Raw genomic sequence first — 17,508 nt, 5'->3', positions numbered from 1 at the left:
ACCTGTTTGTCGAAGAGATAGGTGTTTTATTTTTCCTTTGGGTCAAGGCAGATGGCTACCCCGATCTCCAGGTAAATTGGAGATGAACCATGTATAGCAAATGGTGCTATCAAGTTCTCTTGCTCGAGGACAAATTATTGTCGTTCTTGAGAACATGTATATAACGGGTTATAGCTGCCCAACTGCGTAAAAGATAAGGTTTCTTTCTGTCTTTGAAAGCTCCTAAGCGCGTTGCTTGAGTTGCACGCTGCAGTCTGGTTTAGTGTTTATTCGAAAATAAAACTGTTTCCTTCTTTCCTACCTTTGTGGAGAGGATTCACAGGCTGGCACAAGATTTAATTTTTTAATCATTTCCCCGACAGAGAGAACGGCCTGTGGTGTTTGAACTGGCTACATTGTCCTATCTGGAGCCTCAGCATCCTTATGTGGTGAAATGGGAAAGAGCAGAGCAAAGTCACTAGGTATGGAGACGTCAACATGCTTCAATGTGTATTTAATGTTTCTCTGCCTATAAAGAGAGAGACAAAAGTTTGGCTTACTGGGCTGTCATATAACCTCCATTTCCCATCACCCCATTCTATTTGGATTTTCACCATTCAATGGCAAAAATAAAAAAGACTGACAATAAATACCACATGTCCTTGAGAATGTGGGGCAACTGGAACTTTCAAGCATTGCTATTGGGAGTGTAAAATGGTGAACCACTTTGGAAACAGATCGGAAGCTTCTTATAAAGGTAAATACATGCAATCCAGCAATCTGACTCCTAGGTAGTCAAAGGAATAAGAACATATGTCCAGTGATGTGTTGGTAAATGTTTAACAACCAGCTCTCCAGGAAAAAAAAAAAACTTCTGCTTTGTAGCATTTGCCAACTATGGTGTAAACACTCCCACCATGACTTATTTCAAGCTACTAATATGACATCACTGAACCACAGCTGAGATTTGCAAAATCGGCTCAAGCCATCCACAGCATGTGATTGCAATATGCCCACACAAAAACTTGCACTCAGATGTTCATATTAGCTTATTCATAATAACAAAAAACTGGAAACAGCACAGGTGTCCAGCAACAGAAGAATTGACAAGAAACGCAACAATGGGATCATGGAATACTATTCAGCAGTGAAAGGAAACAAACTACTTCCTATGTCTCCGAATCTCATAGACATAGAGTTGAGTGAAAGAATCCAGACTCAAAGGAGAAATACTGTATCATTCCCTTTGTATGAAAGTCTAAGTCGAGCAAAACTAACCCATAATGAGGGATTTCAGACTAGTTGTTGTCTTAGGGGAGAAAAACTGGGAAGGGCAGGAAGGAACTTTTGGAGGTGACTGGACTGTTCAGTATGCATCTGTCAAAACTCGTTGAAGTCTGTACTGAAACTGGGGACATTTTATTGTATGTAAAACATACCTCATAAAAAACGCATGGCAAAAAGTGGCTTCAAACATAATTCCAAGCATCTTGATTTCTTACAAATTCTTATTGGTTAGAGAAATTTTTTAAAATTCTCTTTTCTGAAATTGAATCCCTGGGCCCCAATCTCCATTTCTCAGGGCAAGAGCCCTGGTAGCCACCTCAGTGCCACAGCCCAAAATACTCACTCCAACTAAGAATAATTTCCAGGGCCCCGGGAATACATTTTAAATTTCAATTCATTGAAATATTATTGTTATGTATTATTTAATTTGTTTAAAAATGTTCATTTCTAGACAGTATTTGAAGACAGACTTCTCGCTGTGTTGCACGACCTTTGCAAAAAAAAAAAAAAATCCCTCCGTAAACTCACTGCGCAGGCTCTGGGGGGAGGTGGGGAGGAGGAGACGGATGGTGGAAAAAGGGCAATCCTTTCTCTCCCAAGGACTCATAGACTCACTTCGAACCCATCCCAACCGGCATGACTTCAGCCAAGTATTTCACAGGTACCTGACAAGCCATGAAGGCCTTTAAAGTGATTAGGGGTTTTCACATCACCGTCATCATACATTTAAAACCATCAGAAGCACCATGTGTTAAAACAAAAATTAAAACCAGAACTGATTATGATTTTTTTGAAATTATCCAGCTAGAAATTTTAAACGATTTTAAAGTGGTTGTTGGTTTTTATTATTGTTGATTTAGAAGTCTTAGAAACGTGTCTACAAACATAAAATCACAGGGCTCCTGGGTGCCTCAGTAGGTTAAGCGTGTGCCTTCGGCTCTGGTCATGATCCCAGGGTCATTGGATCTAATCCCACATGGGGCTCTGCTCAGCAGAGAGTCCGCTTCTCCCTCTCACTTTCCCTCTGTGCTCTCTCTCAAATAAATAAATAAAATCTTAAAAAAAAATAAAACTATATATAAAATTTGAAGTGTTCACCAACTGCTGTTGTAATGCTACCCATTTTCCAACTGAGCAAATTGACATTCAGACCGCCCTAACTGGAGGGAGAGGGAGGAGAGCTCAGTCCAGGAATTCAAGTTTGATAAAAACTGTTTAACAGGGATGCAGGTCAGGGTCACCTCCTTAAGGAATCTTGGATCCACCCCAGCAGTCCTGACGGCCTAAGGCCCGTGTCTAGAACCTGCCACGCCCATTTCCCAAAGCCAACGCCCTTGACCCTCCGCCCCCCCCCCCACTGTCGCCGCCTGGAGAATGCCATCTCTGAGACCCGATCGCAATGCCTCCCTCTCAGCTATCCATTTCGGAAGAGATGACCACGTATATACACATTTCACTGAGGAGGGAGACTTGGCTAGGCGCCCCACAGGCCTAACTCGGGACCCTCACCTACCGACTCCCCTAGGCCACTGGTGGTCTGCGGGGCACACTCGGCGCTCCAGGCCCTCGGCAGGCGTCGAGATCAGCCAATGGCAATGGAGAGGAGGGTGGGCTTTGGGATGCCGCGGGCATTGATAGGTTCTACCGCAACCCCGGGCGTTTAAGAATGAGAAGAGAGGGGACGTCCGGACGCCGAGGTGCCATTGACAAACCAATAGCCACGCCCAGGAGGTGGGCTTTGGGCCATCCCAGCCAATGGGAGGTGATGCAAACCCGAGACTTGCTACAAACCAGCAACTTCACGTTACTTTTAAATTAATGGCTATGCAGCTGTAATTGAATGCAGCTGTAATCGGTCCATCTTAAGCAGAGTGTGGAAGTTTCCACTTGCGAATATTCCTTGAAGAGATTTTTAATATACAGCCCAGGGGTAAGAAGCGTGGGGAATTTACCTGTGAACCAAAACATTACTTCTAACAAATTTTCCTCATTAAAAATTCTAACAAAATGCATCGAGCAGGAATTTGAATTTGCTATCCCTATGATCCAAATTGATGAAAAACACACCATTAAACCAACACAGGATTCTTGTGTTTAAAAAAATTTTGGGGGGCGCCTGGGTGGCACAGCGGTTAGGCATCTGCCTTCGGCTCAGGGCGTGATCCCAGCGTCATGGGATCGAGCCCCACATCAGGCTCCTCCGCTATGAGCCTGCTTCTTCCTCTCCCACTCCCCCTGCTTGTGTTCCCTCTCTCGCTGGCTGTCTCTATCTCTGTTGAATAAATAAATAAAATCTTTTAAAAAAAACAATTTTTGAGTTCATTATATGCTACATATGGAATTTCCATGATTTCATAAGATTAAGCAAACATGCAGGTTTGTGTATCTTCAATCTCCAAAGCTAAGGATCAGAGGAGTAAAAAAAAAAAAGTCAATTAGTTCTCGATAAAGAGGGGGAAAATAATTAAAGCAAATAAGAGTCCTGTAATTGTTATTAAAAATTTACTCTGATGAGGGAATCCTTTGGTCAGTGTGTTTATTTCTTAGAAATAAAACAAAAGTCAAGTATGAAAATATTTAGTAGTCAAGCAAAAGGATCAATATAAACCTACAAACTGAGCGATGGAACCACCTTTAGAGGTGCCATGGACAGTAACATACACCTCTGGTCCTCCTTGGTAGCTCCCTAGGTAGGGACCACAGTTTAAAATGGTTGGCAATTATTTTTAAATTTTTAATTAATTAAAGAAGCAAAGAAGGAGCAAACAAAAATTAATTTCCCCAAAGGAAGTGGTTCAGAAGTGTCTACTTTGGATTTCTTCAGAAATGCATCTGGAAAAAATTTTCTCAAGGTTAATACATTTATTTCAAGCACATATACACTGACCTACCAGCCCATCATAGGTGGAAAAAATTTTTAATATAATGATATTATACATCACACATATTTAATAAATTTCTAGTCAATATCTAAAACTGTTGTAAATGAGATTTCACACAAATGTACTCCAAGTAAGTTTTCATTATTTCATTCATTAAATGACCCATATATGGTCTTTACTATATCATTCTTGATATAGTATATATATATACTATATATAATATGCATATTATATATAGTCCTTTCCATATATAAAAAAAATTCCTCATAGCTTTTATGCCACTTCCGTAAATGTTATGTATGTATGTAATGGTCATGTGGTCTGAGAAAATCAATTCTAGAATTACCTAGAATGCCTTAGGATTTGACCACTTGTCTAGTTAGAGCGTGCCAGTATCCCCATGTCCTGCTATGTAACCGTGTGACCTTGGACAAGTTGTTTCCTCTCTCCATGTGTCTCAGCCTTATCTTGAATATTTTTTAAGTACTTCTGTCATAGGTTGTAAGCCTCTGTGAACTAATCTATATCAAACTTTACACAGTACCCGATGTACAGTGACTAAGCAGTAATTATTAGCTATTCCTGTTATCACTATCATTACCATCAGTATTATTAACGTATTAAAGCAAAGATCTATGTCCCCTGGCAGAACTTGTATGACCCAAGTTCAAGGATGCTGACAGGATTACAGAAGATTAAACATCCGAAAGAATCCAATATGAATGCTAGTTTCATTTCAGACAGCTTAGTTCCAGCATTGACAGACGTTTGAGCCATTCTGGGGGCCTTCAGGTAACTGGCTCAGCCTGTGCTACAGCCTTGAGAAGGTCTGCTCCATTTCTTCTTTCCTTTTCCTTTTGGAAGATACCCTTTAGAAGGTTGATAAAATTCCCTTTTATCCTAATTTTCTGGGAGTTTTTATGAAAATAAGTGTTAGATTTTGTGAAATGCTTTTCTGCCATATGGTTTTTTCTTTTAGTTTGCTATTGTGTTTACTGTGGTGCATTCCATTCATTGATTTTCTTTTTTTTTAAGATTTTATTTACTTATTTATTTATTGACATAGAGAGAGCACAAGCAAGGGGAGCAGCAGGCAGAGGGAGAAGGAGAAGCAGGCTCCCCTCTGAGTAGGGAGCTCCACTTGGGGCTTGATTCCAGGACCCTGGGATCACGACCTGAGCCACCCAGGCACCCCCATTCACTGATTTTCAAATGCTAAGCCAGTTCTACATTTCTGGGATAAAACCCACGTGGTCATAATGTATTATCATTTTAATATATTATAGAATTTGATTTGCCAAAATTTTGTTTAGAATTTTTGCATCTATATTAATGAGGGATATTGGTCTGTAGTTTCTTTTTTTTCCTTTCCTGGTAATGTTTTTGTCTGATTTTGGTAGGAGGGTAACGCCAGCCTCATAGGATGAGTTGGGAGGTCTTGCCACCTCTCCAATTTTGGGGAAGAGTTTGCGTAGAATTATTGTTTCCTCTTTAATATTTGGTAGATTCACCAGTGAAGCCACCTGAGCCTGGAATTTTCCTTGTAGGAATATTTTCAAGATGTTTTAAAGATTTATTTATTTATTCAAGAGAGTGAGAGAGAGCAAGTGAGGGGAGGTCTGGGGACAGATAGCCACGGCCCACCCTAAAGATAATCTGGAGGGACAGGAATGGGGTGATCTGGGGGCCGGAGCTGGGAGGCTGAGGGAATTCTGGGTCTCAAGGGGTTTTGGAGGCTCATTTTGGGGGATACTAGGGTACTCTGGGTATTGGGGTCTGGAGAGCTGCAGGTATCTTGTAGATCCAAGGACACTGGGTCTCTGAGGACTTGGGACTGGGTCTCTGAGAGCAGTGATTCTTTCCTTGCAGAACGGAAGGATTTAAGCTTGGGAGAAGTCAAGAATTATAGGTATCCTTGGCCTCACAGGTTTCTAGAAATCTTACAAGCTTAGAAAGTACTGAGTTGGGGAAACATTAAGTTTTGGGTCTGGAGTTTGACTGGGGGGCTCGATCCCATGATCCATGAGATCATGACCTGAGCTGGACACTTAACCAGGTGTCCCACATTGAGTATTTTTTAAATATTTATTTATTTATTTATGTATTTATTTATTTTAGAGAAAGGCAGAGAGAAAGCATGAGCAGGGGGAGGAGCAGAGGGTCAGGAAGAGATAATCCACAAGCAGACTTCCCACTGAGCTCGGAGCCTGATGTGGGGCTTGATCCCATGACCCTGAGATCATGACCTGAGCTGGAACCAAGAGTTGGCCATTTAACCAACTGAACCACCCAGGCGCCCCATGGATTGAGTATTTTCATAATGATTCCATGTTAGTCTCCTTTGCAGACTTATGAACTTATTATTTTTGCTGTTGCTTTAGGCTTTATAATAAACATATTTAAGTTATCGTCATCTACCTCTGAGTGACAGTATACCACTTCATATACAGTACAAGAACCTCACAAAAGGATACTTCTATTACTCCCCTCTTGAGATTTATGCTCTTCCTGTCATTCATTATAGTTTTACATATGTTTAAAACCCCATAACACATTACTATGATTATTTTTAAACAGGCAACTATCTTTTAAAGAGATTTAAGTAGGGGGATCTGGGTGGCTCAGTCGGTTAAGTGTCTGCCTTTGGCTCAGGTCATGATCCCAGGGTCCTGGGATCTAGTCCTGTATCAGGCTCCCCACTCGGGGAGCCAGCTTCTCCCTTTGCCACCACCCCATCAAATAAATAAATGAAATCTTTAAAAAAAATAAGAGATTTAAGTTACATTTTAAAGAGATTTAACTATATAAATCTTGTTTATTTACCTATATAGTCATTACTTCTAGTGCTCTTCATTCCTTTGTGTGGGTCCTGATTTCTATCTGGTATCATTTGCTTTCTACCTGAAGGACATCCTTTGACATTTCTTGTACTGAAGGTCTGCTGGTGATGCATTCTTTCAGCTTTTGTATATCTGAAAGCAACTTTATTTCTCCTACTGTTTAAAAGATTTATTTATTTATTTATTTATTTATTTATTTATTTATTTATTTATTTAAGAGAGAGAGCATAAGCCGGGGGTGGGTGGCAGAGAGAGAAGCAGACTCCACGCTTAGCAGGGAGCCCAATGTGGGGCTCAGATCTCAGGACCCTGGAGTCATGACTTGAGCCAAAGGCGGAAGCTTAACCTACTGAGCCACCTAGACACCACTTTCCTACTTTTTTTTTTAAAGATTTTATTTATTTATTCGACAGAGACAGAGACAGCCAGCGAGAGAGGGAACACAAGCAGGGGGAGTGGGAGAGGAAGAAGCAGGCTCATAGCAGAGGAGCCTGACGTGGGGCTCGATCCCATAACACCGGGATCACGCCCTGAGCCGAAGGCAGACGCTTAACCGCTGTGCCACCCAGGCGCCCCCCACTTTCCTACTTTTAAAGTTAAGGTTTTTTTTAAGGTTTTCATTTTGAGATAATGGTAGGTTCACATGCAGCTGTAAGAAATCATACAGAGAGATCTGTGTTCCCCTTTCCAAATTTTCCCCAACGGTAACATCTTGCAAAGCTGCAGTATATTGCCGCAAGCAGGAGATCTCCTCAGCTCAAGGAGTCCACTGGGCTCCATCTCATTCCCTGGCCCTTTGCTGGGTCTGGAAACTCTCAAGACAGTAAACTGGGGCAATCACAGGGCTCACCTTGTTTATTTCCTGTTTCTTGGGGATCACTGTCCTTCATTTCGTGATGTCCAGTATCTCAAAAACCATTGTTTTATTTATATCGTCTGGGATTTTTTGGTTCTTTCAGATGGGAGGTTATATTTATTCCCTGTTACTTCATCTTGGTTGGAAACAGAGGTGTTTACTCCTTTTCTTAATGACTCCACACAATCCCCAAAACCAAGAGCTTGGGTGCTTTTTCCAAAATAATGATATAACTGGCTTCAGTTTCTTTAAAAGCTGCTGTTTCCCCGAAACTGTTTCTCCCCACCCCCCACTGGCAGAAGTTTCTCTACACAGGACATTCTTCCTCTTGAGAAGACCTGTCTGTCATCCCTGGGTTTAATGCTGTGTTCACAGTTTAATGTTTGATATAGAAATAGTCTAGGAACACCTGTCTGGCTCAGTCAGTGGAGGGTACAACTCTTGACCTCAGGGTTGTAAATTTGAGCCCCACGTTGACTGTAGAGATTACTTAAACATAAAATCTTAAAAAAGAAAGAAATAGTCTAGGTGTACCATAGGCTTCCACATAATATTTCTGTCCATCAGCAATTTTGAAATACAAATACCTTTAGGCATAGAATGAATACTCTCTGAACCTTCTGAAAAAAATTTTCCCATGTTGTGGAATTCCATCATCAGCCTTAATATTTAAAGAGACTTACCAATCTATTTATGGAGAGCAGACACGTGTACTACATTTGACCTATTTATGGAAGAGAATGTGGGCATCCCCACTGTATGCCCTGGACTGAATGTTGTGTCCTCTCAAAATTCATATGTTGAAGCCCTAACCCCCAGTGTGGCTGTATTTGGATATGGGGTCTCAAGGAAGTAATTAAGATTAAGTGAGGTCGTAAGAGTAGGGCCCCGATCTGATGGATTAGTGTTCTTATAGGAAGAAAGAAACACCAGAGAACACTCATGTACTCTCTTCCCCACCCCCACCCTTCTCCCTCCCTCCCTTCCTGCCTCCCTCTTCCCCCTTCACAAAGAAGAGGTCCTGTGAGCCCACAATGAGAGGGTTGCCATCTACAAGCCATAAGAAGAGGTCTCAGAATGAAACCTACCTTGCCAATGCTTTGATCTTGGACTTCCAGGCTTCAGAACCATGAGAGAGAAATTTCTGTTGTTTAAGCCCCCCCCCCCCAATCTGTGGTATTTTGGTATGGCGGTTCCAGAAGACTGATACACCATCTTTCTCATCCAAGGATAGGAATCTGGGAACATTTCTTTCCTCTAGATTACACATTCCTGTTTCAGACTCACGTTCCCAATACCTACACGAGCAAAGACAATATCATGAAATGGCATGGAAGGAAACTATTCAAAACGTCTTTTTATCAGTGATTCTTTTGGGAAATCACTAAAAAGGAACATGTTCTTGATACTCACAAATGCACACTCATTTGAAAATCTTTACAATTTTATAGATGATGCCTATTTTTCTAGTCTAAATGTCATTCTATCTCATGGGCACCCTTTTCCAATACAGAAGGAAAAGAGATGTCTTGCGGCATTAATGTAGTGAGATGTCCCAACTGGGGATCAGTCCAGTCAGAGGCCGGCAAAGGTAAGTGAGAAAATCAGACCCCTCTTCTTCCCTCCCTGGTCTCAAGGATAAGGAAGCTGAACTTGCCAAGGACAGAATGAGGGGACCTAGACTTGCCTTTCCCAGTAGAGCCGAGCCTAGGTCTCTAAATGTGTGTCCACTCCTTTATTCCCAGTATTGCTCCCGACGTAATGTAATTTGTATTGTAATATTAGAAGAATTTTAATTGGTGTTAAAGACAAATGGTGCCAAAGCTATTGAGAACGCCTCAGAAGGACGAGTTTCTGTCAAAACTTTCTCTTTAAAGGTTTGAGTTTCCCAATCGCTCACTGTTGGGGGGAATGCAGGCTGGTGCAGCCACTGCGGAAAACAGTATGGAGGTTCCTCATAAAGTTAAAAATAGAGCTACCCTACAATCCAGCAATCCCACTACTGGGTATTTACCCAAAGATACAAAAACACTAATTCAAAGGGATACACGCACCGTGGTGTTTACAGCAACATTATTTACAGTAGCCAAAATATGGAAGCAGCCCAAGCGTCTATTGATGGATGAACGGATAAAGAAGAAGTGGCATAGATACAATGGAATATTACTCAGCCGTAAAACAGAATGAAATCTTGCCATTTGTAACGACATGGATGGAGCTAAAGGGTATAATGCTAATTGAAATAAGCATGATTTCACTCATATGTGGAATTTAAGAAACAAAACAAATGAGCAAAGGGAAAAAGACAAATCAAGAAACACTCTTAACTATAGAGAACAAACAGATGGTTACCAGAGGGGAGGTGGGTGGGGGATGGGTGAGATAGGGGGTGGGGATTAAGGAGCGCACTCGCCGTGAGCACCGGGTGTTGTATGGAAGCGTTGACTCACCAGAAGCTAATATAACACTGTGTGTTAATGACACTGGAATTAAAAACTTATAAAAAATTTATAAAGTTTCTAAAAAGTACTATTAGAAAAATTCAGAAAGGGGGCGCCTGGGTGGCTCAGTCGGTGAAGCGTCTGCCTTGGGCTCAGGTCGTGATCTCAGGGGTCCTGGGATTGGGTCCCACATTGGGCTCCCTGCTCAGTGGGGAGTCTGCTTCTCCCTCTCCCTCTGCCCCTCCCTCCTGCTTGTGCTTTTTTTCTCTCTCTCTCAAATAAACAAGAAATAAATAAAATCTTTAAAAAAAAAAAAAAGCTTTTAAGGCTCTTAAAACCAGCAATTGCTAAACCTATCAACGTTTATGGTACCAAATGTTTGCTTCAGGGTAGGCCCTCTAGTGGCACTATTGAAAGATTTCAAGAGACTTGCACTAAAAATTTATATTTTTATAAATATATATTTATATTGCACGAAAGATGTCATTTATATTGCATGTGTATTGTACTCAAATACAATTTCAAGAAGATGCAAATATTTTACTCTGATATTAAACATTTCTATTCAGAGTAATTTTAAATTTTATGTCATACAAAAGAATAAGAAACAAAAAAGGCTAAGACGGTGAAAACCACTTTTATCCTCAGTATGAGGGTTTTTTCTTTTTTTAAAAAAAGATTTTACTTATTTATTTGACAGAGAGAGAGAGAGCGCACAAGCAGGGGGAGCAGCAGAGGGAGAGGGAGAAGCAGGTCTGGATCCCAGGACCCTGAGATCATGACCTGAGCTGAAGGCAGACACTTAACCAACTGAGCCACCCAGGCGTCCTGAGGGCTTTTTCTTAAAGATTTTATTTGTCAGTAATCCCTACACTCAATTTGGGGCTTGAACTCACGACCCCGAGATCAAGAGTCAAGAGTCGCGTGCTCCACCGACAGAGCCAGCCAGGACCCCCTCCATATGAGGTTTTAATTCATATAAAACCCTTACAAACGTTTCTAGAGCACCAATGTTCTTCACAATTAGCAGGCAAATTTTCATGTTTAATCCAAGAGTCCGTGTGCCTTAGTATTTGTGCAAACTAATATTAATCTAAACTAGGTTAAAGGATTTTTTCCATTTATGTGTTCTTTCAAAATGCACACATTTCACAGTAGGCTGAAGCTTTGCAGCTTGAGGTTCAATCTAGATACACAATATTAACTGTATTATATACAGAAATTTATTGAAACCATATACTTTGAAGCGAAGGACTCGTCCATCTGATCAGGTAGTCACGATGTCTGTCCTTTCCTTTAAAATCTGACAGCATAGGCCGCAAGATCGAAAAGTGATCTTGCAAGTTGGGTTTTCCAATAAACAGGCCTTGCTGTGGAGTTCAGCGAATGTTCTTGGCATCGGTGCACATGGAAGAGATGGGAGAGGCCGGATTGGACTGAAGGACAAGTTGAGCCGTTATGTGCAGTCCCTTGGACAGCCTTGGCTGATCACGCAGGGAAGCTCTGGATGGAGGGTGGCCCATCAGAGATTTCCAGAGCTGGGCGGAAGATAGCCAGGCCTTTCTACCCCCTCATTAGTCAGTGACTGGGTGTGGACAGCCCTAGGGAGGGCATGGCCTTGCGCAAGGTGGCTCTCTGCAGCCATGAGCACCCTTGCAGGGGCTGTTGGCTGAGGACTGTGCACCCAGTGCTCCCAGTGGCTGGGGCCACAAGTTCTTGCTTGAAGGGACATCTAGGCACACATCAGAGTATCCAGCATAGGTGGGTTGGGGACTTTTTCTAGCTTTATTGAGGTATAATTGACCATAAAAATTATATATATTTAAAATGGACAACGTAATGATTTGATATACATTATGAAATGATTACCACAACCAAGCTATGTGACATATCCATCACCTTCCATAGTTACCATCTTTTTTTGGAAGGGGGGGTGTTTTAGAGAGAGAGAGCATGAGTGGGGAAGGGCAGGGGCAGAGAGAGAGAATCCCACGCAGGCTCCACGGTCAGCGCTGAGCCTGATGCAGGGCTCTGTCTTGTGACCCTGAGATCACGACCTGAGCCAAAATCAAGAGTCGGTTGCCTAACTGATTGAGCCACCTAGGCGCCCCCTTATTTAGATCTATAATGCCTTGTGAATTGATGTTTGGCAGATAGTGTGAAATAGGGAACCAATTTCAGGTTTTTTTCCATATAGACACACAATTGGCCCAGAACCATTTATTGAAAAGGCCTACCTTCCCCCAATGCTCTGTAGTAACACCTTGATCACAGATCAAGGTTCTATGCTGGGCATGTTGCCTCGCTTTCCATTCAGCTTCGTTTATTTGCTTGTCTATTCCTGCACCATTACCACACTGCCCTAATTTATATACATTCTGACACCTGGTGGAACAAGTCTTCCAAACTTGCTCATCTTCAAGAAGAACATCTATACAATCTAAGCCCACTCCTAGCGGGTCCTAAAGCAAAAATGCAAAAACAGGCCACATGGATATTTAAAAGTTATAAGTCAATCAGAGAAAGTCAATTATCACATGGTTTCACTCATACATGGAATATAAGAAACAGGGCAGAGGACCCTAGGGGAAGGGAAGGAAAACAGAAGGGGAAGTCATCAGAGAGGGAGACAAACCATGAGAGATTCTTGACTCTGGGAAACACACTGAGGGTTGCTGGAGGGGAGGTGGGTAGGGGGTTGGGGGAACTGGGTGAGGGGCATTAAGGAGGGCACGTGATGGGATGAGCCCTGGGTGTTATACGAAACTGATAAATTATTGAACACTACATCTGAAACTAATGATGTACTATAAGTTGGCTAATTGAATTTTAAATTAAAAAAGAAAAAAAAGAAAAGGTATAACACAAACCAAAAATTTAAATAAATATGCAAGAATAATCAATGAATACTAAATGGGAGGGAGGAGTTTGAGTCTACAAAACATCCTACTTGTCATCAAAGTGTCTATGTACTAGTCTTGCAAGTTTTCTGTTAAATTTAAAATCATTCCAAAATAAACATTTAAAAATGTAAAATAGGGGCACCCGACTGGGTGGCTCAGTCGTTAAGCATCTGCCTTTGGCCCAGGTCATGATCTCGGGGTCCTGGGATCGAGCCCCACATCAGGCTCCTTGTGCAGTGGGGAGCCTGCTTCTCCCTCTCCCTCTGTCCCTCCCCCCTGGCTCGTTCTCTTTCTCTCTCTCAAATAAATAAATAAAATCTTCTTTAAAAATGTAAAATAGGGGCACCTGGGTCGCTCAGTCGTTAAGCATCTGCCTTCGGCTCAGGGCGTGATCCCAGGGTCCTGGGACCGAGCCCCGCATCGGGCTCTCTGCTCCGCTGGGAAGCCTGCTTCTTCCTCTCCCACTTCCCCTGCTTGTGTTCCCTCTTTCGCTGGCTGTCTCTCTCTCTGTCAAATGAATAAATAAAATCTTTTTAAAAAAATGTAAAATAAAATATGGTGGGGACAAGAACTATTTGATCTTGGAACTAGGGAATGCCTACAAACCTACTTATTCTATAAGTACAGCCCACCTATGTCTTCATGGGACTTCCATATCAGTAGATTGGGCTCCAGGGTTTCCCGGCCTTCCTTCCTGGTGCCCAGAGTTAAGCAGAAGACCTGGTGTCTGCAAGGAGTTTGATGAAGGCACCTATCCAGGCGCACTGAGAAAGCCAGTGCCTGAAGGGCAGAAGCCAGCTGCGACGGAGACATGAGGAGTTCTCCCTGAAGAATAGTTGAAGAGCTAAGGAATGAAGGGGCCTTAGCCAAGTGACAGCTGGGGTTGGGGGGACAGAAGATCTACCAGAGGGAGTGAAAATAGTAACTGCTAGTTTCCTGAGAAGTAAGGCTTGTGATCTCGATTAGGCAGGCAAATCTTTTTGGGGGTGGGGGTAGGGAGAGAATTAATGGAATGAAAAGTCCCTGGTACATAAAAGGAATTTGTGAATATTTGTGGAAAAAATAAGTAAATGATCCTGTAATTCAAAACATACTTAAACGACAGAAAGTCCTCAGACAGTTTTTCCCCCCTCCTTGAAATCAAGATAAAATGTCCTTCTGGAAAAGTGATCCATGCCTTCTTCACATAAGCACATTCTTCCACTTTTTTGCTGAAAGGATAGAAATGACCAATTAGGGGCGCCTGGGTGGCTCAGTCGGTTAAGTGGCGGACTCTCGGTTTCCGCTCAGGTCATGACCTCAGGGTCTTGGGATGAAGCTGGGTAGGGCTCAGTGCTCAGCACGGAGTCTGTTTGTCCCTCTCCCTCTGCACTTCTCTCTTTCTCAAATAAATAAACAAATAACAAATCTTTGAAATAAATAAATAAATAATTTAAAAACGGCCAATTAAATAAAGGCTAAACGAGTCATTCTCATGTGCAGTATATTATACTGTTCTTAAAATGCTTTTAATAAACATTTTTAAAAGTTAATCTAAATGTTTTGAATTTTTTAAATTTAATTTAATTTCATTATTATTATTTTTGGAGTAGGCTCCACGCCCAGCCTGGGGCTTGAACTCATGACCTTGAGATTAAGGGTCACATGCTGTACCGACTGAGCCAGCCAGGCACCCCTTGAATCTTTTTGAGAAGATTGACTTGCTTTTTTCCTTCTTCTGTGTTCTCTTTTTGGAAAATGGAATATTCAAAACAAAAGAAATGTGCTACCTTTAAAATCAGGAAACTAAAAGAATGTGGCAAAATCAGCCATAATCTCTTCAGTAATGACCATCATTTACCATTGTGATGTCTTCCTTTTTAATGTATTTCTCCTAAGCATTCATATTATGTGTCTATATAGCTTTCAAATACATTTTAAAATGAGGCCAGGAATCTTAGGGGAATAAAAGCTGCAATATAAAATACTTGCATGGTAATTCACATTATGGGGATATTTTCCCAAGCTGCTAGTTATTTTTAGAAACCATTTCTTCTGCCTCCTTGATTAAAAGGAAGCGCAGAAGCCATCTGTTGTTAGCCGAACAGCTGGAACTGAAAACTGATAGCCCCGTGGGTGGAGTGTGGGAGGTTAGAAGCCCTCATTCCTGAGTTCCTAACTGGTGTCTGCAGTGTCTTAAATATAGGCCTGATAGCGGCTCAGAACACCCGGCCCTCTACTGGGCTATGTGCAAAATCCCATCCAGGGAATTTTCTGGAAAGAAACTGGCCATGGCCAGGGTAAGGGAAAAATCCTGAGACCCAAAGAAAACAACGAGGTATTCGTTTGACTTTGCTAGCATTTTGAAAACTGCTTAGAGAATACAATATTCAGATCATAAAGTTAGCTCATTTTCCCTCTCTCCTTTTTGTTAGCAACACCTGACATGTATTGATGTGTTGTTTCTTTTTCAAAGTTAGTAACTAAAATGGCACACTTTTATCATCACTCTGGAAAGCAAAACTATGAAATTTTCCAATATTCACAACTTTATTGTCTTCAGAATCTTACTATTTTTTAAATATTAAAATTCATATCCACCTGGGGGTGGTGAAAAAAATATATGTTCTGTAACTGTCAACATTTTTTTTTTCAGAATCCTTTATCTCCGGCCATGCACAGGAGCAGAGGATGTCACAAAACCATTGGACTAGGTGCTTTGAAACCCTTTGGTAAGACTCTCTAGGCATTATAAATATTGGTGTAGGCTTATTCTTTGCTTCTCCTGTAACCTAGTTAGTTAAGATATTAACAAAAGAGAAGAATATGAAAGAGAATACATTCTCGATTTCAATGTAATGAGATATTTCTACATCCATTGAAACAAAGGCCCTAACTTGGAAAGACGTCATTATTTTATTGCCAAGTGAATAAAAATAAGTTGCAAAGCAATAAGCATTCACTGATCTCATTTTCTTTAAAAAAATTATGTTGGTATAAGAACAGCTAAATGCTCAGAAGCATACACAATTATATTTTTAGGAGGCCTAATTTAGCGATCTTTTTTCTTTCATGACATCTGATTTGTCAGTTATAAAAATCTTCGCCTTTGTTTTAATTTAATACTTCCAATGTGGTTTTTTTTTCTCTAGGTTTGTCTGGGTTGTTTTGTTTTGTTTTGTTTTTAGCATTTAAAGCTTCTATCCCAACGGAATTTCTGTTGGTATGTGGATTAAGATAGATCTTGAGTTTTCATTTTTCCCCCCAAATAACTACTACATACGCTAGAAATATTTGAAATTCATTGGAACTTGTGCAGAAAATAGCATATAGGGAAAACAGTGAAGACTTTTCATCAAAGAAAATTCTCAGAACCCTTTGAATATTTGCTGTTTTATAAGCAGTGAGATGCAGAGGAAGAAATCCCACAGAACAGGCAATTAAATTAATCACCGCCCAAAATAGAAGCATGTCAGAACATTACTTGAGTAGGGAAAAGCCACAGCACCTGGCAATACATGCTATTTTTTTTAAAAGATTTCATTTATTTGTCAGAGAAAGAGAGAGAGAGAGAACTTGCGAGCCAGAGCGCAAGCAGGGGGAGCGGCAGGCAGAGGGAGAAGCAGGCTCCCTGCCGAGCAAGGAGCCCGATGCAGGACTCAATCCCAGGATGCTGGGATCGTGACCTGACCCGAAGACAGACGCTTAACTGGCTGAGCCACCCAGGCACCCAATACATGCTATTTTGGCATCAAAATCTCCAAGTTGGTAAGGCAGAAAAAGGCTTTCATTGCCTTCATCTTGAGTCTATAAGAGAAGAGTCATTTGAAGTAATAGTCCAAGTAAGTTTTGCTATCTGGTTTTGAACCAACAGAATGGAAGGCCACTAACTATCATATGTGTTTCCTTTACCCATTTGCGAGGTAAAGCTGTTGGGTAAAAAAAAAAATATTCCTGGACATACAACACTCACAAAAATGAACTCGAAATGGATTAAAGACTCAAGTTTAAGACCCAAAACCATAAAACTCACATAAGAAAACACCAGGAAAAAGCTCCTTGACATTGGTCAGCAGTGATTTCCTGGATATGACACCAAAAGCACAAACAGCACAAAGAAAAATCAACAAGTGGAACTACGTCAAATTAAAAAGCTTGTATTTATTTATTTTTATTTTTAATTTTTTTTATTTTAAAGACTTTATTTATTTGACACAGAGAGAGACACAGCCAGTGAGAGAGGGAACACAAGCAGGGGGAGTGGGAGAGGAAGAAGCAGGCTCCCAGGGGAGTATGGAGCCCAATGCGGGGCTCGATCTCAGGACTCCAGCATCACGCCCT

The sequence above is a fragment of the Ailuropoda melanoleuca genome, chromosome X (assembly GCF_002007445.2).
Source record: "Ailuropoda melanoleuca isolate Jingjing chromosome X, ASM200744v2, whole genome shotgun sequence".
NCBI lineage: Eukaryota > Metazoa > Chordata > Mammalia > Carnivora > Ursidae > Ailuropoda > Ailuropoda melanoleuca.
This window is presented reverse-complemented; position numbering follows the sequence as displayed.